We start from the raw sequence: 26,636 nt of genomic DNA on the forward strand, positions 1-26,636 counted from the left end.
GTAAATAAGCTGCTAACAATAACTGTACACTCTGATTACAGATTTATTTTTCTTAGTTTAATTAGATTTGTATTTCTATTACTAATGTTTGAACTATGTGCATATAAAAGAATTAAAATGAGAGAATGGTTACATTGGAAATATGACTATACCTAGTCATTTTCCTGCATATGGTTAGAATAGAAGTAGAATTAATGTAGTTAATTTATTTTCAACAGTTCTGCATATATAAAGCAATCAGCCCTTATCATATACATGTTCAGGGAAATATTTTCCTCTCATCAGAAAATTTCTAATTCTTGCTTCCCATTTTTAAATCAAAAAATTTCTTGCAGCAATACTTCTACCGATAACTACATCTCTGCCTCTTCCGAATAATGCTTTGACTTTAATTGAGTTCACACTTGGCACCCATCACCTCAAAGCCAATTTTATCCATTTCTAGATGTCCTTACAAGATTTTCTTCTGAAATTTATTTGTTAAAGGTTTTGAGGATACAAAGCTTCATGATTTCATTAATCACATGAAGTTTATGTTATTTTCCTCGAAATTGGTTAAAATAACCTTAAGGGTGTCCATGCTACTATGTGCACACATTTAAATATGTAATTATATTCTTTCATGATGAGTGGATTTATCCTATTCTGAACTTTAGTTTATTATCTGACGTTGTAATACGCATCATATTTATTTACTAAAGGCATTATTGAGCAGTCACTATAACAATACAAATTTTTCTCAAATTAATTCAGAATGAGCAGATGTAATAAATTGCTGTTGCAATTCAAAAGGGAGCATATTCTCATTCTCGTTTCTGATGGATTCTATGAATTTCAAATTTTCTGAACATAAATAATTGATTTCCTTCAGCTTGATTTCCCACTCTAATTTAGAATAAATAATGAGATGATTTTGAAAAAAGTCAGAATTTGATAAATCGAAGGAAGAATTTGAATATTCATGAGATAAAATCTACAGACAATTTCCTTCCATGTATGTATTTACAAGTTCGTTTTCATCTATTATTAGTTTATCTTCTCCTTAGTTTATTTTTTATTCTTGTTCTATTTTATTTGCAGGTTTCATTGATTTTCAAAACTTGAAGTAAGCAGCAAACCCATTTCAAATTTGCGATAGGTTCAGGGAAATTTTATTTGTGATTTATTAGAATTTGAGCATTCTTTAACTTTGCTTTCATTCATTAGAAAACCCAATTGAAATTTAAAATAGTATCATATGATTCATATCAGAAACATTTCAACTTGATTTTCATATTATTGATACTATAGTGAATATATATTCGCAATATTCCCATCCCGTTCATCTTTGTCAATTATTTCATTCTAATATCATATCATCCATATCACAACCATTTGTATCATTGGAAGTAGCTCTTAGCATTTTCTGATAACAAATTGCTGATGCAAAACTTTCAATGTGTTACCTTACTTATTCTCTCATAAAATGCTATGTCACATCTCGCATATCAGAGGTTTTTAGTTGAATATACTTCCATTACCTTGAATCACTGATCTTCGATAAAATGACTTTACCAATATTGTGATGACCACATAAGTTGGGACCCAATATGAAATTTAAATCAAGTTCATAAGAAATATCGCGTTCATTCAATCGCAATAATGGTAGAGGCATAATTTTAAAAGTACCGATGTCTTGGATTCGATATGATATTAAAATCTCATAATAAATTTATTGGGTCCATTCTTCATCACATATTGGGGTATCAAGAATATTACATCGTGTACTTAAATATTGCTAATCACCGATTTCTTTTGAATTCCAAAGCCAATCCCACCTACGAGCCACGTTATTCATCGCATTCTGACATGACTATTTTCTGATATTCCGATATGCCGATATCGCGATCGCTTCATTGCATTTTTATTCATGGTCATATCACTATTCCGAGTCTGCGATGTGCGAAGTATAAAGCGCGACATGACTATTGCGCGATCCTCGATATAACATTTTTTCAATATTGTGATCGCTCCATCTGATCGTGTATATTCTCATCGCATGTTCTCATATCGCAAATTTGCCATTGCGTCTTTCAATGAAATAGACTCCAATGCATGCCTCTCTGCCATTAACATTTAATCTATATATGGCATATTAGCAAAGGTGAATTTTTGCAGATTAAAAATTTAAGCATGGTGAAGAAACATGCAATGCGAATCATTCGATTAGACATTATGTTGTATGAAATATTTTATAGCAATTTTGGGTAACCGCTATGATACTAAAGCAATTGATGACAAATTTGCAACATATTTAAATCATTTCGATTTCTCATATATTTTAGTTTGAAATATAAAATTCCATAATTAATATGAAATTAAAGACCTTTCTATCTTTACATTTAAATTTCATTATCTTGGATTTGGTATTAATTCTGGACAATTTATAAAAATCATAGAGTTTATGTGAAACTTATAATATTTTGAGAACATTCATTACTTCAAATTCTCACTCTCATTTTTGATACATTTGTTTTAATTTTGATTCTCTTGAACACAAAGGATTCATTTTTTACATTTTTCTGCTTATTTTAGTTTAAATAAAATAAATAATGATTTTGGGTTATAGGATTTTGGTTAGTTTGACTTCTTCATATTTTTAATGTTAACTAAAATAAGAAGTCAACTAGTATTAGAGAAACTGATACCTTTCAGGTAAGATCAAATGCAATTATCCAATGGCAAGATTCATGTACCCAATTTCATTAATTTCCATTTCTTTACTTTAGTTTCAGTTTTGTTTTTAAATTCTATTGATATATAAATCTATTTTGCAGCTCTTCATAAAAACTTTCAATCCTCTGCCAGATCATATTTTGAAGTCTTATACTCTTCTCCTAGTTTTATTTCAAGAAGCAGTGATAATCTTCATTGAAACAGCTACACTAGGAAGTTTCTGAACCTTTAGTTTGTTTCTTTAAGCATTCCTTTTATTAGAAAATGATTATGATGATGCTTTGAAACAAGGAGATTGACATCAGACAGAAAGTTTTTATTGTGGCTGAATTTTATCATCATTGCTATCTAAAGTCTAAAACATTTACAACCCCGCAAGGCATAATTTTTCTGAATCTCAACATAAGAAGGAATAATTACATGATTATTTTCCTTTACTTCATTTTGTTGAGACATTGGTATAAACATTCTTGTTAGAGTTTATCTTTCAAAACTTGGATTTTCCTTTCCATTTTTAAATTTCTTCATTTTTATTTTTGTTTGCTGATTTTTTTTCTCACTTTAGCTTAAGAATTCTTTTCCTTTGGTTTTCAGTTTTAATTTTGGTGACTTTGCCATGATTTATATGGAAAGCCTTCTTGTTACCTAACAATGGTCGGCATACATAGGGAAAAATTGTTAATAGTCTACTATTAGCTTTTTCTTTAAATCTCTTAATAAAATTTGTTTTTCTTATTATAAAGGTATGTACTTAAGGAAGATATTACAAAATAAGAGAAGTTGACAAAGTATCATAGAATCTGAGAAATTTCTTTTTCATCAAAATTGTAATTATTTTGAGATTTCAGTATTTTATTAAGATCTTTCAAAATTCTATTATCAGTCAAGAAAAGTTATTTTTAACCGAGTAAATACACTTTACAACAAAGCACCTTTAACTTTGAAATTGTCATTCTTAACTCTTAAGGAGTCAATGATTCTCCTTGTCCCAAAAAATCTTATTTTTCTAGAGTGTAATAAAAAAAATATATTTAAACTTAAAAGATAAGAGGTCTCATCATGAGCCTGCTTACCATGATAATAGGGGAAAAATAGGCTGGCATTACTAACACTACTAAACAAACCAAGATAATGGCTTCTGATTGCAAACAATTATAAGACAAGGGGTCTCATCACGAACCAACTTGTTCAATCCAATTATAACCAGTGAATAGCATTGTCAACTATCTGGCTACCAAACCAGGACAATAGCTTTTAAGAACTAAAAAACAAAAATAACAAATAACAAATAACAAATAACAAATACAAATAAAAAAAACATAAAAGATGGGATTCTGAATCATTGATGATTAAAAGGTAACCCTGTCGAGACTATAGACGTTTGCTGGTAGCAATGGCTCTACTTGTGACAAATGAACATATTTTAAAAGTTAAGTTGTAAAGTGACCCCTGCTTTATCTCTACAACTAATTAAAGATTGATATAGAGTTTTGAAATATTTTAATTTACGATGAAATTTAAGAAAAATCACAGTAAGATGATTCTTGTTTTTATTCAGACTAATGAACCTAGTCAAACATTTCAAAAATAATTCTCTCTTTAATTATTTTTACTTTAATTTTATGAAAATATCATTCATACCAAACAGAGATAATTGGTTCTTCTCCTGTGTGTCACCATTGTTGTGGTAAAACACAACACCCCCATTTTTGCCCTGTTCATTTCAAATAATGGGGATCCTTTCTGTAAAAATTTTGGCTAAACGCCTTTTAGGATTTTTACTTAGTTGATTATTCTACTCTCTTGTTATTTTTTCTTTTTCTTTAGGTTCTTGTTTTTATTTTTTTGTTAAGATCGTTTTTTTATAAGCTTTCCATTGATACTTGTTTCACCTCATTTGATCAACTGGTTTGTAAATGGCACTTCTTGGAAGTCTAATCAATTATGTCGCCTGGGTTAAAAATGCGTGAAATGTACAAAATTCCATTTTTGTAATTAAATTAGTTCAATAATGCATTCATTTTAAATATTAACCTTTAGTTAATTATTACTAACATTTTTCGTTTTTTTTTTACTTATACAGCTAAATCATAAAGCATCGAGATTTCAGTCATTTATTCCAATTTTCTATTTTCAAATAAATTACTAATCTCGAAAACTCAAAATGTCAAAGTGGCTGTAGTTTATTTTTATCAAAGTAGCTGTAGTTTAGATAAAAAAATACACTTTAGATAATTTCATAATTTAATTAAACATCATTAAAATAAAACCAAAATAAAAATTGATATTTAATATTAAATCTTAAATTAATTATTATATAAAATATAATTAAATTAAAATTTAATAAAATAAATAAAATAAATAAAAATTATTACATCGCATTGGAGATTTCTTATCGCAACATTCTTTCAAAAACCCCGATGACCTCCATTCCCCGATCTCCGATATGCGATGGCTAAAAGTCAAAGGACTTAGGAAGCATTAGCATTAGTTTTCATAACACTTACATTTGGTTTCAAATAAACACTCATAAGTATGATGGAATGAGTAAAGTGTGGAGTAGTTGTAATATTAGAATTAATATTTCATATTTAAACTAATTAATTTTAAATTAATTAATTTATAAAATATAATTAATTTAATTTAATTATAATAAATTATTATTTAGATTAATATTAAATAATTTATAAACAGTTAAATATATATTAGTTAGTTAGATTAATATTAATTAATAATAGTTTATTAAATAATTAGTTTAATTTATGATTAACAATTAAATTAGTATTAATTATTAGATAATTAGAGTTTAATTTAGGATTAAATCTTTTAATTAAAACTCTGATTTTTTAGTTCAGCAACAGAAATTCTAGAATTATGTCAGATTTGATTCATCAACTTTGGAGGCTCATAGATTGAGTTATACTTGGCCAAATGAGGCCCAATATGACTCATTGGAAAGATAAAATCAAGGAGAACATTTCTGAGGAGGTTTCACTAACATATTTGGTTGTTTATTGGGTCGAAAATCAGGCAGAATATCAAGCTCTGAATTTTTAAAACAAAATCAATTTTCTGAGTTTTATTTTTTACATTTTCATTTGTCCAAGCCTCTTCTGAATGTAGATCCATTCATCAATAATATCCTTGGCCAATTAAACCATCCAAGGCATCAATAAAAAGCTTATATTTTATTTTCAATTAATTAATTAAATTGAATTTGATTGAATTTGTTTTAATGCCAAAAATGACATTTTTATTTTATTGTTGCATTTTAATTTATTTTGATTTCTTTTTGCAGGAAAACAGTAGAAGAGGTATGGAGAAAAAGATCTCAATCAATGATAATGCTCCAACCATTAAAGATTGAAATTTTAAGCAAATAAAATTAGATTGGGCAGATTTTTCTTCAACAAACTTTCCTCTCAAAAATACCTTTAGAAATATTATAAATGACAGATTATAGAATGTAAAAAGGTCTGCTCTCCTCTACAATTCTAGAATTCTAAAAGCACTTATGTAACAGGGATTTAGAGTTGTAGGTGGGAGGATTGGAATCTCGGATCTAGAGATTATTGAGGTTTTTTCTTTTACATTCTGAGTTATGTATAATGAACAGAGTTTGCACTATTGTAGCTATGTTTTTTAAAGAAAAAGTTCAGGCATTGTAAAGGACTATTAGAGGCCAGAGCTGGAGAAATTGATTCAATAAATTCGTATTTCTAATACTATTTTTTTCAATGTTGGTTTCATTTTATGATGACAGAACTGTGTCAATTTACTTACATATTTGTACACTTTTGCCGGTATGGGTAATTTGTCTCTATTTTATGTTATTATGTATCTTTATTCTTATGGGTTGAATTCTGATTTCTGAGTAACTATTTACTCATAAATATGTTTTTTAAAAATGATTTTTTGAATAGTGATATGTTGAAAACTTCTTTTGCATATTACTATTTAATAATTCAAGTCACTGATTAAATGATCAATATCATTTTGTGAACTTCTTCCTGAGTGTTGTTGATTGATTATTTCAGTTAAAAGGTCTCAATAGGATGTGTCTTGGTATTCATAATGTCAGTTAATTGAACTACTTCGTTAGCTTGATATTCATTAAAAGCTAAACATATTTAAATCCCAATACTTTAAATATCTTGCTCTCGGTTGGGTTAGATCTATATCTGTCTAATTGAGACAAGATTAAGATAGTTCCTTTTGCTTGCATCTTAGAATAAGTTTGCATTTAGATTAATTTCTACATTCTTTTAAGTCCTCTTCCCAAAGAGGAAAACTTTAGTAGTGGATTGGCTGAGCCCCAAATCAGCTTAAGGATCACTTTCTTGCCTGATCAGCAAGAGGGTCGATCTGATGTCTCTTCTCCATTGGTGAATGAAAGTCATATTTTAAATCCATTAGAGATTGAGAGAATGTAACTGGACCTAGTTGAACCAGTCGGAACTACCATTCCAAACGGAAAAGGAGTTGCTTTAAGGTCCAGACCGGGTGGTCATTCCCCATGTTGTTGCAGCAATTTTCGAGGCTTCAACAAAACCCAAAGATGAGACTCAGGTGCCTCATGGAGGTTTTCACCTAAATCCTTATTCTGTTTTTTCTTTTTCAGTGACCTGATGAGGGAGGAGTTGAAACTTTCTCCACCATCATCACTGTTTTATTGATGTTGTTAATGAACTCTTGCTTAGATGAAGGCCTCTTGTATTTCCATCTATGTCCATTAATTAGTAAGGGAATGGCTTCTTCATTTATAGTCCTGATTTGCACTGAACCATTGCCATGGCATCTTTCCATTACATATGGTCCAAGCCATCTTTTTCTTAGCTTTCCCTTGAATTCTTTGTACCTTGAATCATACAATAATGCCCAGTCTCCTTCTTGAAATAACTTCTCCTTAATATGCTTGTCATGCCAGATCTTTCTCTGAAGCTGAATTATCTCTGTATGGAGGAGGACCTGTATTCTGAATTCATCTAGGCCATTCAAATGGAACAACCTTTCTTTTTGTGCATGGATGAGATCTAAATCTATTTGGGCTACCATCCTCAATGTGTTATATTCAAATTCAATGGATAGCAAAGACTTTTTTCCATAGACTAGCTCATAGGGTGTAAATCCAGTGGTGGTCTTCCATGTTGTATTATAGGCCCAGGTCATCTCAACTAGTCTCTTAACCCAGTCCTTTCTGTTGTTGTTCACTACCTTAGTCAGGGTGTTCTCCAGTGCTCGGTTGGTCACCTCCACTTACCCATTAGCTTGTGGATGATAAGGAGTGCAGGTCCTATGCTTGATCTTGTGATGCTTGAACAGTTCTTCAATCATGCTAGAGGTGAACTGGCTACCTTGGCCTATGACTAGTTCTCTAGGGTACCCAAATTTGTAGAATATATTTTCCCTCAGGAACTCAGCCACCTTTTCTTCTGTTGCTACCTTAATTGCTTTAGTTTCAACTCACTTATTCAGATAATTAGTGCACACAATGATGTGTTGTTTTTGCTTTGAAGAAGGGTTGATAGGCCTAATGAAGTGCATACCCCACTTGTCAAATGGCTCGAAAGTCACTTGAGTTTGTAGGAGCATTTTATCTCTTAGAGTCGGTTTTCCGATCCTTTGGCACCAATCACACTGACTAACATACTTCTTCACATCCCAATGAAGAGTAGGCCAATAATAGCCTGCTTGCAACACTTTGAACACTGTCCTTTTTGCTGCAAAGTGACCTCCACAAGGCCCATCATGATAGGTCAGAAGAATGTCAAAGACCTCATCTTCCCTTACACATCTTCTCAAGATTTGATCTGGGTGAAGTTTGAATAGATTTTCGCAATCCAGGTGAAGGGGGCACTTTTCCTGATTATCTTACTCTTCTCTCTGGAGGGCAGGTTTGGTGGGAACTATGCTGACACTAGATAGATTTATATATCAACAAACCATGGGGAGAGCACTGAAATAGAAAACAAATGATCATCTTAGAACTGATCATCCACTATTCCTTCTTCACCTACAGGTAGATTCATTCTAGACAGAAAGTCAACAACAACTTTTTCCTTACCAAGTTTATCAACAATAGTTAGATCAAACTGCTATAATAAAAGTAACCATCTTATGATTCTAGCATTTACATCTGGTTTGTTCATCAAATATTTAATGGTATCATGATCAGTATCCACAAATTTCTGATAGCCTGTAATGTAATGCCTAAACTTGTTCAATGAATGCACAATAGCTAGGAGTTCTTTTTCTGTCATAGTATAGTTTAGTTCAGCCTTTGACAGATTTTTACTGGTAAAGTAGATGGCATAAGGCAATTTCTCTTCTACCTGACCTAAGGATGCTCTTATGGCTTTATGTGAGGCATTAGCATGAATTTGAAAAGGAAGGGCCCAGTTTGGGCCTTTGAGGATTGGTGCAGTGGTTACCTTACCCTTTAGAATGTCTAGGGCCTCTTGGCAGCTCTTTGACCATATAAATTTAGAATCTTTGGCCAGTAATCCAAACAAAGGAGAGGCTAACTCGTTGAAGTCTTTTATGAATCTTCTGTAATATCCAACTAGCCCTAAGAAACTCCTAGCATCTCTATGATTTTGTGGAGGTGGGACCCTCTAAATGATTGCTACATTGTTTGGGTCCACCTGCAGTCCTTGCCGAGATATTGAGTGACCTAACGTAGTCCCTTCAGTCATTAAGAATTCACATTTTTTTGGACTAAGAGACAGGTTCATCTCAATGCATTTATGTAATACTTTGCCCATGTTAGTCAAGGCCTCTTGGCAATCATAGCCATAAGATGTAAAATCATCCATGTAGATTTCCACAGCGTCATGAACTAATTCAGCAAAGATACTGAGGATTGCTCTCTGGAAAGTGGTAGGAGCATTACACAGGTCAAAAGGAAGGACCCTATAGGCAAAAGTACCCCAAGGATAGGTGAAAGTCGTCTTATCCTGGTCTTCTGGGTAGATTTGGATCTGGTTGTACCCACTGAATCCATCTAGGAAAGAAAAGAACTTCTTCCCTGCCAGGCCATCTAACACTTGGTCAATGAAGGGTAAGGGAAAATGATCCTTCTTGGTGGCTTTGTTCAGCTCCCTATAATCGACACAAATCCTCCACTTCCCATTTTTCTTGGGAACTAACACTAAAGGAGAGACCCACTCACTGTCAGAGATAGGGTAAATGAACCCTGCATCTAACAGTTTCTGCAGTTCTTCCTTGACTATGTCTTTGAGGGTTGGATTCATCCTCCTTTGTGGTTGCCTGACTGGCTTGCAACCTTCCTTGATGTATATGTGGTGAGTACACACCGAGGGGTGTACTCCCTTCATTTCCTTGTAGCTCCAAGCAAAGGCTTTTAAGTTTTCTTTCAACCAGTTGCATAGTTGTTCCTCTTCTAAAGTAGAAAGAGATGAATTATTATTCAAGGTTTTTTCTAGGCCAAACTCTATGGTTTTGACTCAGATTGGGTTGGAATCGGCCAAGCGTAAGTCAATTGGATGATTGTTTAGTGTTTCCTTTACTTCTTCTTCTAGTGATAATGGACTAGGAGTTGGACTTTGGAGCAGGTGTTTAATTACATCATCCTCATCTTGCTTTCATCCTCCTATGATGGCTTCCAAAGTATACAATTTGACAGAATAAAGCTCATCTTCTTCCTCCTCCTCCAACCATAAAGGTAAGTCATGTTCTAGGGAGTGTTGAGCAGGAGGGTATAGGACTAATTGTTTGGACATATGTCGATTCTTGATGTTCATATTCCCAAATCTGTAGCTAATGTAGGCATCAGCTGTAGCCAACCATGGCCTCCCAAGGATGAGAGGGTAACTAGTTAGCTTAGCCTTAGGCTGGAGAACTATGAAGTCTGTTGGGTACTTCCAGAAATCAATGGAGACAATCACATCCTCCACAATTCCCTCAGGGGTGACTTTGGAATGGTCTGCAAGTTGTATCATTGTTGCGGTATTCCTTAATGACCCTTGGAGGTTAAGCTTGAGCATGGTGTCCTTGGTCATCACATTAAACACATCCCCAAGATCAATCAGAGTGTGTGGGACAATGGTGCCATTGATGTGGACATCGACTACAAGGCTTCCAAGGTCTAAGTATTTTGGACATATTGCTTGCCCCAACATTAAGTTAGATAACTTCCCAATGACATTAATGGTAGGGGCATCCCTTTTTTTTCTTCCTGGATGCTTAAAGAACTTCTCCTTAATCAATTTATTGTAAATAGGCACATCTTTGATTGCCTGGAGAAGGGGAATATTTACACATAGGTTTTCCAATTCTCCCAGAAGTTTAGTTTCTTCTGGGCGAGGGTGGTGTGGTTGGGAAAACCTTTCAGGAAAGGGTGGATTTTCTTTAAGGTTGCTTTCCTCTTTTTTTTGTCAACCTCCTTATGTGGAGAGGGAGGTTGGTTATCTGGGAGAATTCTTCCAGATCTCAGGTTGATCTCCTAAATTTCAACAGCATAAGCTGGGTATGATGTCTCTCCACCATATGTTTGTTGGGCTTGCCTATTGTTTGGGTTTGGATTTGGTTGGGCAAGAATTTGGGGTTGCCTAGGTGGAGCAGAGTGTAGGAGTTGTGGTTGGGTAGGTGATGGAGGCAATAGAGCTGGAACATTGTTGAATTGGGGCCTCCACCCCTGGGGTGGGGTATTCCATTGATGTTGTGGCTGATTGTAAGGTTGAAATGACTGGTTGGGTGGCTGGGAATGATATTGAGATGCATAGCACCAAAGAGGGGGTGTAGACCAGGAAGGATGAGCAGGGGTTCCCCAAGAAGGTGTAGCTGTGGATTGGTTGGGTATGTAATATGCATGGGATGATCCTTGCATACCCTACTGGTATGGTCTAGGCTCAGGAGGTCTCCTTTGGTTAATGTACCAAAGCTGCTCAGTGACCCCTTCAGCTCCTTGATATACATATTTGAGTCCAGGTAAGGAAGGGAACTTTTCTGTGGAGTGGTTTTCTTCACAGACTAAGCAAATCTCAATACAGTTTAATGGGCATTCATTCATAGGATGCGTCCTAGTGCACCTAGGACAAAAGATGGCCAAGGCTCTCTCTGCTTCCTCTTGCTTCCTTATGATATTCATGGTATCCAATTGTAAGGTAAGGGTTTGCAGAATCTCACTTTTGAAGTCCTCCAGCATATTTCCAATTTCACCCTTGATGGATGAGTTGGAGGATGATGTACTGGCCATAGGTTGATTACTTCTACCCTTGTTTTTGGTTGTCCTAGAATGGTTTCTAAAGACAGTCTTGATTTCCTCATAGGGTAGTTGGTAGATCTCTCCTCTTGCTAACATATGTAAGGTATTTGTGATATCCTCCCTTACTCCTCTAAGTAGGGCCATCTTCAGTGACTCAGGGTCAAGTGTGCACCTGGCCCTTTTGTAAATGAGCTGGAATCTCTCTTCGTAGTCTTCTAGGGATTCATCATGGCCTATGGTCATCCTGAAAATCTCATCTTTAGTGAACTTTGACCTACAGTAGTCCCTATATTTGTTGTTAAAGGCCTGCTGCATCTGATCCCAAGTTGTTATGCTATCCCTAGGTAAACCCATGAACTAGCACAATGTCACCTCCTTGAGGGTGGATGGAAATAGTTCCAAATTTTTCTCATCATCTGTATATTCATAGGTCTAGAAGACAACAAAAAACTCAAATAAGAAAGTTTCAGGGTCCTCTATGGTCAAGCCATGGAAGTGAGGTAGAGCAGAGGGGCTTATGTTCTTCATTTTAGTGTCCCCATTGGGTTCCCTGATGGGGAAGGCACCCTAAATTCTCCCTCTATTTCCTCTGTCATTTAGGTTTTTAGCCATTGGTTCAGTAGGAATAGGTTCTTCCTCTTCTTCTTCCCCTATAGGTTCCTCAAATATGTTAGGTTTCTCACCTAAAGGGGCTTTCAATTCACTGTCAGTGAATAAGAAGGAAGGTTGAATGTTGGTTGAGCTGGGGGTATTTGGCAAGAATTTTCTTGAATTATCCCTAATCCTACAAGGAATGAAAGGAAATGTTTTTGGGTTTTTGTGAGATTTTCTTTAAAACTGGAAAGTACTTTGTAGAAAGGAAACTGCTTATTAAATGAAAAACTACCAACATTATGGAAACTACTTTGCAGAATGAAATTGCTTAATTGAGTGAAAACCCTAACAAAAGGAAACTACTTGCTGAATTGAAATTTTTGAATGAAAGGCAACTAACAGAAAGAAAACTTCTTACTGAATTGAAATTCTATTTGAAGAAAAGGAAACTAGATTAACTTGCAGAATGGAAAGGAAAGAAGATAAATGACAAAATGAAAGAAATAAACTAGATTACTTTTGCAGAAATAAACTAATGGAAGAAAGTTGGAAACTAGGAAATAAAAGAAAATAATAGTAATCACTACTACTCTGGCACCTCCCCGACAACGTCACCAAAAAGTCATGAGCCTAGGTATTGCAGCAAGAATGTTGCAACTCCCAGGGCTACCAACTTTACTTATCAACCCAGGGTTCATACAAACTTGGAGGTGACTGTGCTATATACACAAGTAGAACTGAAGGCACTTCCTGCTGTCATTACTCATCTGGCAAGAGACCACAGGTGTTCGAAGCTAAACTTATAGGGTCAGAAGAAGCTTTATTTTGATGGAAGGAAAGCAAATCTATTCTAAGGGAGAGCTACTCTACTGTAGAAATGAAGAAAATAACATGTAACCCTAAATCACACCATAACCTAATTAACTAGGAAAACAACTGGACTAAGCAAAATTGCTAAACAACACTAATCTAATGCTAACTATCTTAGTTGTAGAATTAAAAGAGCATAAAACTATCCTAAAGTGCAGCTAAAGGAAACTAGGCGAAGTTTGGGTTTAAGCAGAAAAATGGTCGGAGATCAAAATGGTGAAAATAGAACATGAAGGAGCAACAACGCATAAGAACTGTTGGATCAGGTGGGTGGAAGGCAAATGAACAGTTGAGATCGGATCACAGGAGGGTATGTAGGTAGATGGGTGAACATGGTGAACTAACAGGATGGACGGTTGGGATTATATCACGTGGGTGGAGTCAAGAGATGGACAGATAGGATTCATCGGCAGATGGATGGCGAAGGTTAGGTTGCAGGAAAAAGGAACGTGTGGAAATGGTATTAGGTGAAGCGACAGCCATTGGATCAGGAGACAGATCGACAATGGAGATGAGAGTGCTCAAAGGCACATGCAGAAATGGGGGAGCGGGTTTAGAGGGCAGTAAGCAGTATATCGCGTGCCCTCAAAGCTGTAAGAAATTTTGTAGAATTTCACGTGATTAGCCTCCCCGATCGACATGTAGCACGGGGAAACCACCCATATTGCATGCCCTTAGGCGGATAACAATTAGACAGAAATCCACACGATATTGTGTGATGGTCATCGGATCTAGCAAGGAAGATCTACAGTGGAGATTTGACCAAGCTGGTTGGTGAGTGGGTGCACGATAACTGTCACATCTGACAAGGAAGATCAACGGTGGGGATTGAAAGGGCGAAAAGTCAAACGCAAAAAGGAATTTGAGCAGTGATTGGTCAGTTTTGCTGTCTGAGGTGATTTACCGACAAAATTCGTTTAAATATGAATTTAACAGCTTCTGTTGAGGCGTTTCATGCTGAAGGAGAATGACATGGGAATATGAGTGAGGTCTGATGACAAAAAGAGAGTGAAGGGGTAGATGACCATGAAAGGGACAAAGTAATATGCAATGAACTTAGTGACTGCATAAAACAACAAACCCTTTGTGAAAACCAAAACCCTGTGTTTTTGTGGTTGCTGCAGGGTTTCTTCCTCACATCGTGGTCCCAGAGGGAGGAGGTGAGGCTGAGACACCTGTGAGAAACCTTGTGTTGAGCAGTAAAAAGGGTCCTTTTCACCTCTATTTACCCTACATTAATTGTCAATCCAGGTACGATTTTCTATCTCAAAGAGTGTACTCAGTCTGAGGCAGTCACTTGTCAAGAGTAATGCTAGTAGTATAGTGCTTTTACAAGAGTAAATAAATGCTAGAAACAAACTCTAAATTTAATGGCAAGAAATGGAAATTCTTTGTAATTAAAGCATTCATTTAAGAAACTACAACATTTCATCAGTCAAGGGTGCAGTAATGATAACTCTTCCCATTGTAAACTAATGCAAATGAAAAGCAATCAAAGAGAAGATATCCAATTTGGGAACCAGGCAGCAATAGTCAATGTTCACTACAGTTGCAAACCGTTCTGTCCACACCTAAGAAATTACTTGAAATGATAATTCAATTAATAGAAAAGGGAACAACAACTAATTTATTTGAAAAGATTGAACAACAAGCTTTAACTTATGGAAATGAATTAAACAGCAATCATAATCTAAAGGAATTAAGCAACAATCTTTAACTCAAAAATGGTTGGAACATCAAACTAAAGTAAGTCTATGAAATATCAAACAACAACTGTATCGAAGGTAAACGAACAACAAACTAAATCAAATGTTAACAGACAATGAAGTTATAATGATGGAATCAATAATATGAGTCTTTAGCATAATAAAGATTAACCACTGTGATAAAGAAACAACAATTGCGGTTATAATGGAACGACAGTCCAAATGAACAACAATCACACTCAGAGGTAAACCGTAGCTAAATAAACAATAATACCGATCTGTAAATGTACAGCACCGTTACTCTGTAAACGAACAGTAATGTTAATATGTAAAGGAACAACAGTGTTACATAGTAGTGCCAATCTATAAGGGAACAACAATGCAATATGATTTCAAAATGGACAACATAACATTTCAGTTACAGAAGATAACCTTACTATTCAAATATGAATGAAATATGACAGAGCCAGTACATGAAATGATAAGGAACAACATATTACTGAATGAGGCAAGTAAAAGAAGTCAAACCACACACGACTTGGAATTGGAAATAATAGTACAGGAAGAAAGTGATCCACTAGGACCGGGCCCTTAGCCTCCAGGGACGCACTGCTGTGGTTACTCCAGAATGAAAGATGAAACAACAACAAATTTTATATAATGATCATGAAAATAGAGTTACAGTAATCACTCTTTAAAGAGAGTCGATGATCAAAGTTTATTTTACAACAGTAAATTCTATAAAACAACAATAGTCTACCCCTTGGGCTAGCAACGCTGTCCCTTTTTATACTGGCTGGGCAGATATATCAAAGATACAGATATTCTTAAGGTAGTGATCCCTCAGGATCAAAGGATCCTAAGGGATTCACCATATCATTATCCTTCAGTTATCTCTTCGTCCTCTTGTGCTGATTTGGTATTTCTTTTTCCTTTTCCTAGCTTATGTACCCTGATCTAGATTGCCTCATCTGGATGTAGTTCCCTATCAAAGGGACAACAGTTGGTTTCTCCTCATCTTTTCCTTTGAATGGAGATCTTCTATTTTCTTCATTTTCTGCATAGAAAAAAGTAATAATTAGTTATTCCACGTTACTCACAAATCTCTTAAACTTTATCATAATCCTTCATCATATGCCCATTTCATAATGTAAAGAAGTTATGAATTAAAGGAAAAGATAACGAAATAAGTGGCAATCACACACCTTTTCTAATGCTCAACACCTTGTGGATCTTTTCTTTGCTACCAGGCTAATTGAAAGCATAAATAAAGCAAAATGCCACACAACTAATCTGTTCCGCATTACTGTAATGAGACTGCAACTATTTAGGAAAATGAACAGTAAACAGGAAGTTGCTTAAGTACATGAACAGGAAAGCCATAAATCTGTGCTGAACCACTGTAATGAAAATGCATCTATTTAACCAAATGAACAATCAAACCATGCATCTATGCTACTGCTGTAATGGGAATGAACTGCTTAAGTAAATGGACAGAAAGCAGGAATCTAGGCTAGAATAACAATACAATAAAGAGGAGCTTTTGCTTCTAGGGTTGGGCCCTAACCCAAGAGATTCAACCCTCTGAGTTGACTGAGTGCTAGCTCAAATCGAAACTCATCTTCATTATAAAAGAATAGTGTGTTACATCAAACTGTTACAAGTCTGCAGTTGCCTATTGGTGACTGACTAGCTCACTAATGACTGGCTAAAAAACTGAGGTCCTAAGCCTCTCTATTTATACATATGAAGTCTCAACGACTTCCCTCAAAATTAGGGAGGTATAGCTCCCAACTTAATGGTAACTTGTCCTCTCACTTTCACTAGCTCAGTTGCCTTCTAGTAGGGAGGTTGCTTGTACTTCCACTTGCTTGGCTATCTTTTAGTACTTCCGATTTGGCTGGGTACTTTTAGCTGATGGAGGGATATTCGAATGGATGGGAAATAAATGAGGAGGATTTACCTCCTGTGATTCCTCTCCCTTGTCCCATCTGAGTTTTTACGAAGGTATTTTAACATAGTTCCTTGCTTTTACCTTTTGTCCCTGCATTTCCCTTGCTTTTGTCCTTTATTCCTGCATTACATGCACATTAGACCACAAAGGAAAATATCCAACTCTAACTCAACCCATAAGAAAAATATAATCAAAAGTATGCAATAAATTGTGAGAATAATTGGTTTGACTAAGCTAGGAGGTGAATTAAGGGCAATTAAGGCCCATATAATTACTCAATGATGAGACTCATCAATAAGGAGCACCAATATTTCCAAAAGGAGGAAAAGGACTAGGATTCCCATCAAAAGGAATTACTTGATCGATGGACTCCGGATTTGTCGCCATATGTCTCAACCTAAGATCAACTAAGGAGTGAGCATGGAGGATGTTATCCATGGTCAATTAAATTCATTTTAATAAACATCACAAAACAAAACAAAAGATGGATGATCTAGGCAAAAGGATTACCAATTAACTGTGAACTGCAGAATACCTCCTGGTGAACCAAGAAGTACAAGTAGGAAATCTCCCCGAATGATCTATTCTGTGTATCATAGTGTACAAGGCAGCTGACTTGGTTACCTAAGGATGGATAAAAACTTAGTGTTGTCCTCCCATATATGCCCAAAAGTACGTGGAGGTCCAATCTATATTAGCATTGTCTAATGTGAAACCACACAGTGAGAGCATTCCCATATACTTTGCATACTGTAACACCACCCTATATACCCAAAGTTACATGGACAAGCTACGATATACTCATGTACGTGTAATGAGGTATCACACTCGGAATGTATTGCAGACAAGTTAGTGACAACTACTATGTTTTCAACGCCAGAACACGTCTCTAGCCTAGAACCTCTAAATGTTTTGCATTAGGTGACAATGCTCCATTAGGTTAATTCAAATGAATTTTAAGTTGATCTTCTTTAGAATTTTCATTTCAAGGTTCACCGTGTGATGTATGTTTGCAATTCCTAGAATGAAACTAGCATGAGAAACATTCTTTCCATTCAATATAAAAATGAAAATATTAGCTAATAGGGATAGAGCAATCAGATTTCTTTCAATCAAAGAGCAAAGAGCACAATCTAATGCAATTTCCCTAAACTATTCCTATGAGCACACACAAACTTTTTCAATGCATGATACAAGTTTTTCTTTTCAATTCCCTTAATGTTATCATGAACAAAGACTTTACGACAGTTCTGTTTCAAAGGAAAAGAAGACTTTTACGACACTTTCTTTCGAACAAAGATTAATCGACTATAATATAACTTTGATGATGAATCGATAATGACAAAGAAATAATTTAAAAAACATTAATCAATCAAGTCAAAGTAGGGCTAGCAAAGGAGATACAATCCTGATTTTAGAGACATAACAATCATTGATCTTTCAGCAAACCACTTCAAAAGGAAATTTGGAAAAAATCAAGCCAAAGGTAGATTTTTTGGCTTAAGGATGATCAATGCAGCCCTGAATGGGAGTCAGTGCCCTGCAGAGAACTGTCTCTAAGACAAGGGTTCTCTGTGGAGCACTGTCCCCTGACCAAGGGTGCTCTCGTTACAACACATTCCTAGAATAGGAATTTTAGTGCAAATTTTGACCAAAAACACTTCAAAAAGGCTGAAACAAGATCAATGAAGGAAAGTAAAGTCTACTAGGGTGTACTAGGATGTGGATAAGCTACTTGTAATGATGTTCATTCCCCAATATGGTTTCCAATTTTTTATGAAGAATTTGGTATCTACGGATAAATACTAATTCCCTAGATAAGTAGCTATATCTAGAACAACAATTTAAAGCACTTTAACCTTTTTATATAAACAATAAATAAGACAAAGAGAATGAGAATGAGAGGACCTACTTGTACTTTCGTTTTCATCTTATCTCCTTTGTATTGGTCCTATCACTCCTTCCTGTACTTAATATGCTTGAGAAGTACCTGTCAACATCAACAGAAGACAAAGAACCAATCAAAGAAAAATATCTATTGATTACAAGTAAATGGAATCAGATACATTCACACATATAAGCATCACATATCACGATAAGAATATGGAAAAAGGTGCAAATACTTTATTGAGTAGAAGGAAGAATTACAACCATGAAGCCTGATTTGAAGTCACTTCTCTAGGTTTGGTTCCATCCACATCACATCATAAGCATGACAATCTGGCAGCATAACGACACTTACAATAGTCTCAATTCTCAAACTAACATTATCTCCTTACAATTCATCAAAGTCTAGCCACTTGATCACTTAGATGAGTGCTCAATTTATAGGAAGATGGAGGAGGTTTTGTCATAAATGAGGGTATTGAATGGCCTTCCATACTTAGAGTTAGTTTCCATGGAGGAAGGGATGACAGGATAGGAGGTTACTTAACTCATTCCTCATTCATTTTTGAGCTCATAGGAGATGATAAGTGTGGGAATCTTCTAGAAGGATCTAGAAGATACGAATATTCTCAGAACCCTATGTGAATTTCACTCAATCTCACCCAACACAGGTCAAAGTGGGCCTAAGTGCTCTACAGAGCACCCTTGCATGGGCCTACCTGCGCTGGTCCTTCAAGGAGTCATTTCAAGATGTCTTCAGGCCATGAAACTGTTAGGGAAGGAGGCATTCAAAGCATTGACTTGTCTAGGGCATGTAGCAACAGAATTAGGGTTTGATGAGCCCTAATAGTATTGATCTGGATGATGGGAGTGATGTGCCCAAATGTATCTATAACAACAAGGTGAAGACGTTTAAGGATATCTAAGAACCCATCCCATAAAGGGGGACTAATAACATCTATTTGTTCCCTTCACAGGTGTAATAATAAAAACTATTCTTTGTATATCTAGTTTCCATTGGATGATTGGAGCTATTACTATTTATTTTTGTTGTTTAACTATGATTGTGGCATAGATTAGAATTTTGGTAGGTTTTGTTTCTATTAGTTGCTACAGATCTATAATGTTTAGCAGTCATTTATACTATGGAGATTGTTTGTCATCCACAGTCTTAAGTGTTTTCTTTTTGTAGATCTTTGAGAAGAAAACACTACAACAAAATTAGCGACTCCACTGGTTTTTTACTTCAAATCTAGAAATCTAGGTGACCTTCATTTTTCAGCTTAGGGTTTCTTCTTTTTTCAGTCTCTTAATGTTTTTTTTCTAGCTTTTTAACCCTAGATATGTTAAATTTCTGACTTCTGCAAGCTTTCTGGTCTTTTCCACAGGTCACAGGAACCAGTCGCGACAGAGATGGCAATTTTTTTTTCGATATTTTCCAATTGGGAATGAAGGAGAAGAAATCACACTTTTTTTGCCCAAAACATATGATCTGGTGTCCTGAGCGCACCTTTCAGCCCAAAAAGTGTGATCTCACCTGAAAACAGGTCAGTACCTGCGATTTTAGGGTTTCTGGGTTTTTATCAAATCCGTTTCTAGGTTTTGTCAAGAGTTGTTTGTTGGGTTGTTTGATGTTTGTGTCATCTTGCTTAGGCCTTGATCTACTCTAATTTACTCATCAAAGTGGAATTTAACCCCTTGGGGCTTCTAGTACACTTCCACCTTTATAGGAGGAGTTCAGTTAAGTAAGTAGTCTGATTTTCTACAACACTTTTAGTCATATTTTCCAGATCTGTACCCTTCTGTTTCAAATCTATAAAGATAGGTTGTCAACATCCATAGTTTCATATTAAAAATTTCTTGGTCATTGGCCTTAGGGTCCCATCAGTTGCCCTAGGTTTTTCACCCATCTCCCTATCTTTTTGCAGCGGTCTTCCTCTCTAGTTTTTTGCTGTAGCTGCACCACTTTCCAACAAGCTAGTGTCATTTGATCCCAATCACACCAATAATTAGATCTCGTGACATTTTTAGTGTATTTTCCGTTGATTTAGCTACCAACCAACACAGTGTTTGCAAACCCATTTTGGGTGGGGTTTAGTTAATTGTTTTTTTGTTCATTTTTTTCTTAATTTCAATTTATTTTTAGCAAGATTTTTTCTTTTTTTACAAATACAATAAGGGCTTAATCAATAAATAAACTTGCACACACAAGCGCACCTTAAGCGAAGGGCACTTGGTTTACACTGCCAAGCCAATACTTAACATAATAGATTTATCTCCCCTCATCAAGACAAAGGCATATTGTTGATCTCCGTTCACCATTTCCATGTGACGTGTGTCTAACCACGATTGTGCCACCAAGGTGCTTGTCACAGAGATTATTAGGCCTTCACCCCTAGTTTCCGCTTGGGCATATTACCCCTCCTCATTGGGTTTGAGTTCATAGCCCTCTGAGTCCTCATACCAACTCTTCTCCTAGTTCATCTGATTCAGAGCCTCCTTTATCGCATATCGTCACCATGTTTGGACCCACAATTGGTGCAGGAACCCAACTTGGTGTTGGCTCCTGTTCTATCTTGGTAGTCACATTAAGCGGAATAGTCTCAGGAACCATTCTTGCAGCCCCCATGCTCCCCTTTATGGCTGGGTTAAGTCTACCGAATTTTATCCAGTTGATAAACGACCCCATACACCATGATGCTAGATGTCCTTCTATGCCAACTAAGCTTCACTCACACATCCCAAAGTTTGAGGGTAATGCTGGAGAGGATCCTACCAACCATGTCCACTCCTTCCACTTGTGGTGTTTGTCCAACTCCATTACCGATGACTCCATTTGTCTTTGGCTCTTCCAATGCACTCTCATTGGAGACACTGCAAAATGGTATGTAGACTAGCTCGCCGCATCTCATTCCATTTTCACGATGCTTGCTAAATCATTCCTCTCATATTTCCAATTACCTCTCTAGTACGACACTGGTACAGAGATATCTACCTCATTTCGTTAATCCTCCGCCACTCGCCTTTCCGAACATGTTCAAGAGTGGCATCAAAGGAGGAGCACATGTCGTGCCCCGCCATTCGAAGATTGTGTCTATCTAGATTGGTTTCTTAGGAACCTTTTAGAACCCATTGGAAAATATGTCGCGTCCTATTTCCTCAGATTGAGGAAGAAGCTCTCCAAACCTCTCTACGATATGACCTGATTTATGCGCAATCTAGTTATGTCTATACTGTCCTTCCAGACCTCCCTCGTCCTAGAGGTGCCAATGCATCAGGGGCATCTCACACCGCCAATGGTATCATTGGAATCCTTTAATGCTCTTCGCCATACACTTAGTAAAGTTATGGCTCCGCAAGGGGGCACCAGTTCCTCCAACACTTATGCCCCTCCTACTAGCAACATGTTTTCAGGGCCCCAACCTATCTACCAAACCATTGCTCCTCCTTATGCACAGTCGAGCGTCGCAACCCCTCAAGCATTAGTGTTGCAGCCTCCCATGCATCCTTAGCCCAAGCAGCCACCTCATCCTCAGGGCCAAGTATTTGCATAGCAGAGTACGAACAATACCCAAAATGTGAGAAAAAAGAATAAGGGGAAGGGAAATAAGGGTAATTATGGTAATCAACCTAGTGAACCCCAGGGGAACCAGCCTAACACCAACAACCAACAACATGGCAGCCAACCCAAGCAGAAAAAGGTTATTCATATGAATAAGCCTTGTGCATGTTGTGGTGTACATGGCCATTTTACACATGAGTGTCCTTTCTTACCCCAGATGTGCCAAATGTGGGAAGCTCAAGCAGCTTCTAGAGGTCAACAATCACCTCAGAATCCTATGCCATCTCAACCAACATTTCTTACAAATCCATTCCATTAGAAAGAATTTTTTGTTGCTCAACCTCAACCAGGTCAAGTAGTCCATCCCCGCAAAATTCTAGTCCTGGTGACTACAAAATCCTTATGATGAATTCTAATGAGTTTAATCCCTATGATATCAACCTCCAAACTTGGTCGTGTCAATATGATAAGCCATCAACTTCGTCCACCACTAAGTCCAAAACCAAAGAATCTAGTGAGTCTCTTACTACACCAAATGGTCTGTTACAGATCCTTCAACCTAAAGTTGAGGCAAATATGAATATCCCCAAGAGACCATTAGCCATAACGTGGCTTCCAACCGAGTTGCCCATACATATAGTATAATAGACAACTTGGCACAATCACCTACCACCATGTCGACATTGGAAGTACTTCAGTCATGCCCATCTCAAAAGAAAGCTCTAATAACTACCTTGGGTGTAGTAGATCCTTCTGATGACCATTTGATTGTCTTCCTTGTTGATACATCAGAACATCCCCCATTGCCTTCATCTATTTCTTTCTAGATACCAATTTGAGTCTGTAATGCCATCATCTCCCGATGCATTATTGATGAAGGTGCATCCACCTATGTGATGTTCATTTCCTTTTGTATACAACTTAAGTCACCCGAGTTGTCCCCCTCTACGATCACTTTGCGTTCTTGGGATGGACACTCCTCCCAACCTCTTGGCATGTATGCAACTGACCAGTGACCCTTGCGGGCAAGAATTTCCACATGGACATTGAGGTCATTGATGCCCCTTTGGATTAAAACATTCTCTTAGGTCGTAGTTACACATATGCCATGTCAGTCGTTTCATCCACAGTGTTCCACAAGGTGTGCTTCCCCCATGAAGGGAATATTGTTACCATCGATTAGTTGACTTACTACGAGCCGACATTCGTGACCTCCCTCGAATCCATTGTCTCGCCAGTGTCAGATAAGCAGTCTTCAACTCCTCTCATTGGTGTTTCACCCAGAGTCTACAAAGACTCCTCATTATTGGGTGCTTTCCCTGGTACTCCCCCTCTCATCTCAGAGCCTAACTCTATGAGTGTTTTCATGTTACAAGCATCATGGGATTCTCTCAAGTAGTCTAGTACATCTGATCAATAGCCAACTCCTCAACACCCTGCTGTTTCCATCCCAGCTCATCCCTCTAGATCCACCTCCCCAAGACCTCCTCCATTTTTTGGTTCTTGTCCTATGTTTCCTCCAGGAATTGTTCCTCCATGTCTCAACCATCCAGGAGCTATTCCCATAGGATATTATCTTACAGGCCAGATAGCTTTCTTATTTCCCCCTCCGGGACCCTTTCATGGCTTCGTTGATCCTTCCTAACATGAATTTTGGGATCCCAGTATGGTACATTGATCCCCCTACAAGCATTCCACCTGGTTAGCTAAGACCATATCATGCTTTGACCCCAGTTCAATCAGTCCCTACGGCCCCTACTTCTGCTTCAGTTCCATCACAACCTCAACAAGAACCCACTCCTAATGCACAAGTATCCAGACAAGGGGGAAAATCTAAAAGGAAAGAACCTAAGGACAAGGCTCCCCAATCTCCTCCAACCTCTAAGGCCCCAAAGTCATCACCTCCGTGTGCTTTGTGTAAAGTCGTTGGGCATGCCACCAATAATTGTCCCGAGCTTCCTCATCTCAAACCTTTGGTTCATGAAACATTCCTTGAGTCAAATATCCATAAAGTCCATGTTAACTTGTTGGTTCCACCTAAGAAGCTCAGAACGTTGCACACAAATCACCCTCGTTCCTTGTGCAATCATCATGGTCATTATTCCCATTGTTGCCCTTGTCTTGATGAATTTCGCGACTGCCTTGAAGCACTTCGCGAATACAAGGCCACTTGTAGTGGAACCCCTACTACTCTACCCATGAATTCTAGTACTCCTAATCAACCAGAATAGGGGGACTCTGGTCCCACCGTTGTGATCCCTCCCCCCGATGTTGAGATGATGGACACCACATGCCATATCCTTTACTAGTCATCATCCTTGAGTTCCTCGCAGGAAAACATTTCTGAGGTTTCTGTGCGAGCTTCTATCGAACCTCTTTTAACAAAATCCCAAGTCTCAACATCCATAGATCCTCCATCTACCAGCTCGTTGTCTACCATTGAAGATGATGCATATGTGAACCTTATTTCTCACGTTGATGCACCAGGTAATGCTGCCGCATCATGTAGTCAATATTCCTCCCGTCTGCCCATCTTCCAGTATGATGAGGACATCATGGAAGCTATGTCTACCCCTGATTACCCTTAGGATTATATTCACCATCGCTCATACTTCCTACCACAATAGTCTCATGACCAATATGTCGTGGAATCCAAAGACTTCATCCATGGGGAAGTCAATTGGTTTCGACATCCCATACCTACCCCAGATGCTTTCGAAGAAGGGAATATGGCCAACATCTCTCCTACTATCAAAATCAACATATTATATAAACCAGGGATTGGAGAAAACATTACCTTGGGGGAACACTGCACCCCAGAAGAAATTGAAGCTTACACCAAGCTCTTCAAATAATTCTGTGATGTTTTTGCCTGGTCCTATTCTAAGATTCCTGGACTTGATCCTGCCATTGTTAAACACCATATCGACACATGGATCGATGCCAGTCCTATCCATCAGAAGTTGAGACCCATCCACCCTTCTCGTTGTGGGGTCATTAAAGTCAAGATCGACAAGCTCAAGCAAGCTGATTTCATCTATCCCAATGAATGTACCACATGGGTATCCAATCCGGTTCCTATTCTTAAGAAGCAAGGCACCATTCGTGTTTGCACGGATTTTTGTGACTTGAACAAATCTTTTCCCAAAGACAACTTTCCCACACCGTTTATTAACTAGATCATTGATGAGTGTGTGGGGCATGAGGTTCTATCCTTCATCGATGGATTCTCCTGGTACAACCAGATCAGTGTCCATCATGCCGATCCGTTAAAGACAATGTTCATTAGTCTGCATGGAACCTTTGCCTATCAGGTCATTCCATTTGACTTAAAAATGCTGGCACCACATTTTAGTGGGCCATGTAATACTATTTTCATGACTTGGATCACTTTATCCTTGCTTACCTTGACAATCTCATCGCTTGTTCGAGGTCTTGGGCGCAACATATTCATGATTTTAACACCATTTTTCTCCGATGTCACAAGTATAACATTCATCTTAATCCATTGAAATGTGTATTTTGTGTTCGTTCCAACCATCTGTTAGGCTTCATTGTGTTGAAATATGGTATCACTCTTGACCCCTTGAAAGTTCAATCAATTCTTGAGCTGCCACCTCCCTGTACCTTGCGCCAGTTACAAAGCCTCCAAAGCAAAGCCAACTTCCTTCGTGGGTTTGTGACTTACTATACGACCACCGCTCATGGGTTTCTTAGAATCCTCCACTCAACCATTCCATTTGTTTGGGATGACCATGCTCAACAATATTTTGATTCCCTGAAGCATGCTCTCACTTCCGCACCCTTGATCAGTCCCCCTGACTTCACCAAGGATTTCATCTTATACATCTCAGCTTCTGCCCATTCGGTCATTGGGGTCCTTATTCAAGAAGATGATGATTGGAATGAGAATTTTATCTACTATGTCAGTAAGAACCTAGTAGGCCCCCCCATGAACTACTCTCACGAAGAGAAATTGGCGTTGGTTGTCATGTTCTCCGTCCAAAAGCTTCATCACTATATCCTTACGCGTACCACCAGGGTCGTAATAAACTCCAACCCCATGACCTTCCTATTGAGTCGACGGATCATCAATGGGAAGTATGCATGTTGGATCATCAT

The sequence above is a fragment of the Pinus tabuliformis genome, chromosome 8 (genome assembly GCF_031772625.1).
Source record: "Pinus tabuliformis cultivar Carrire ecotype Pingquan chromosome 8, CPIR1, whole genome shotgun sequence".
NCBI lineage: Eukaryota > Viridiplantae > Streptophyta > Pinopsida > Pinales > Pinaceae > Pinus > Pinus tabuliformis.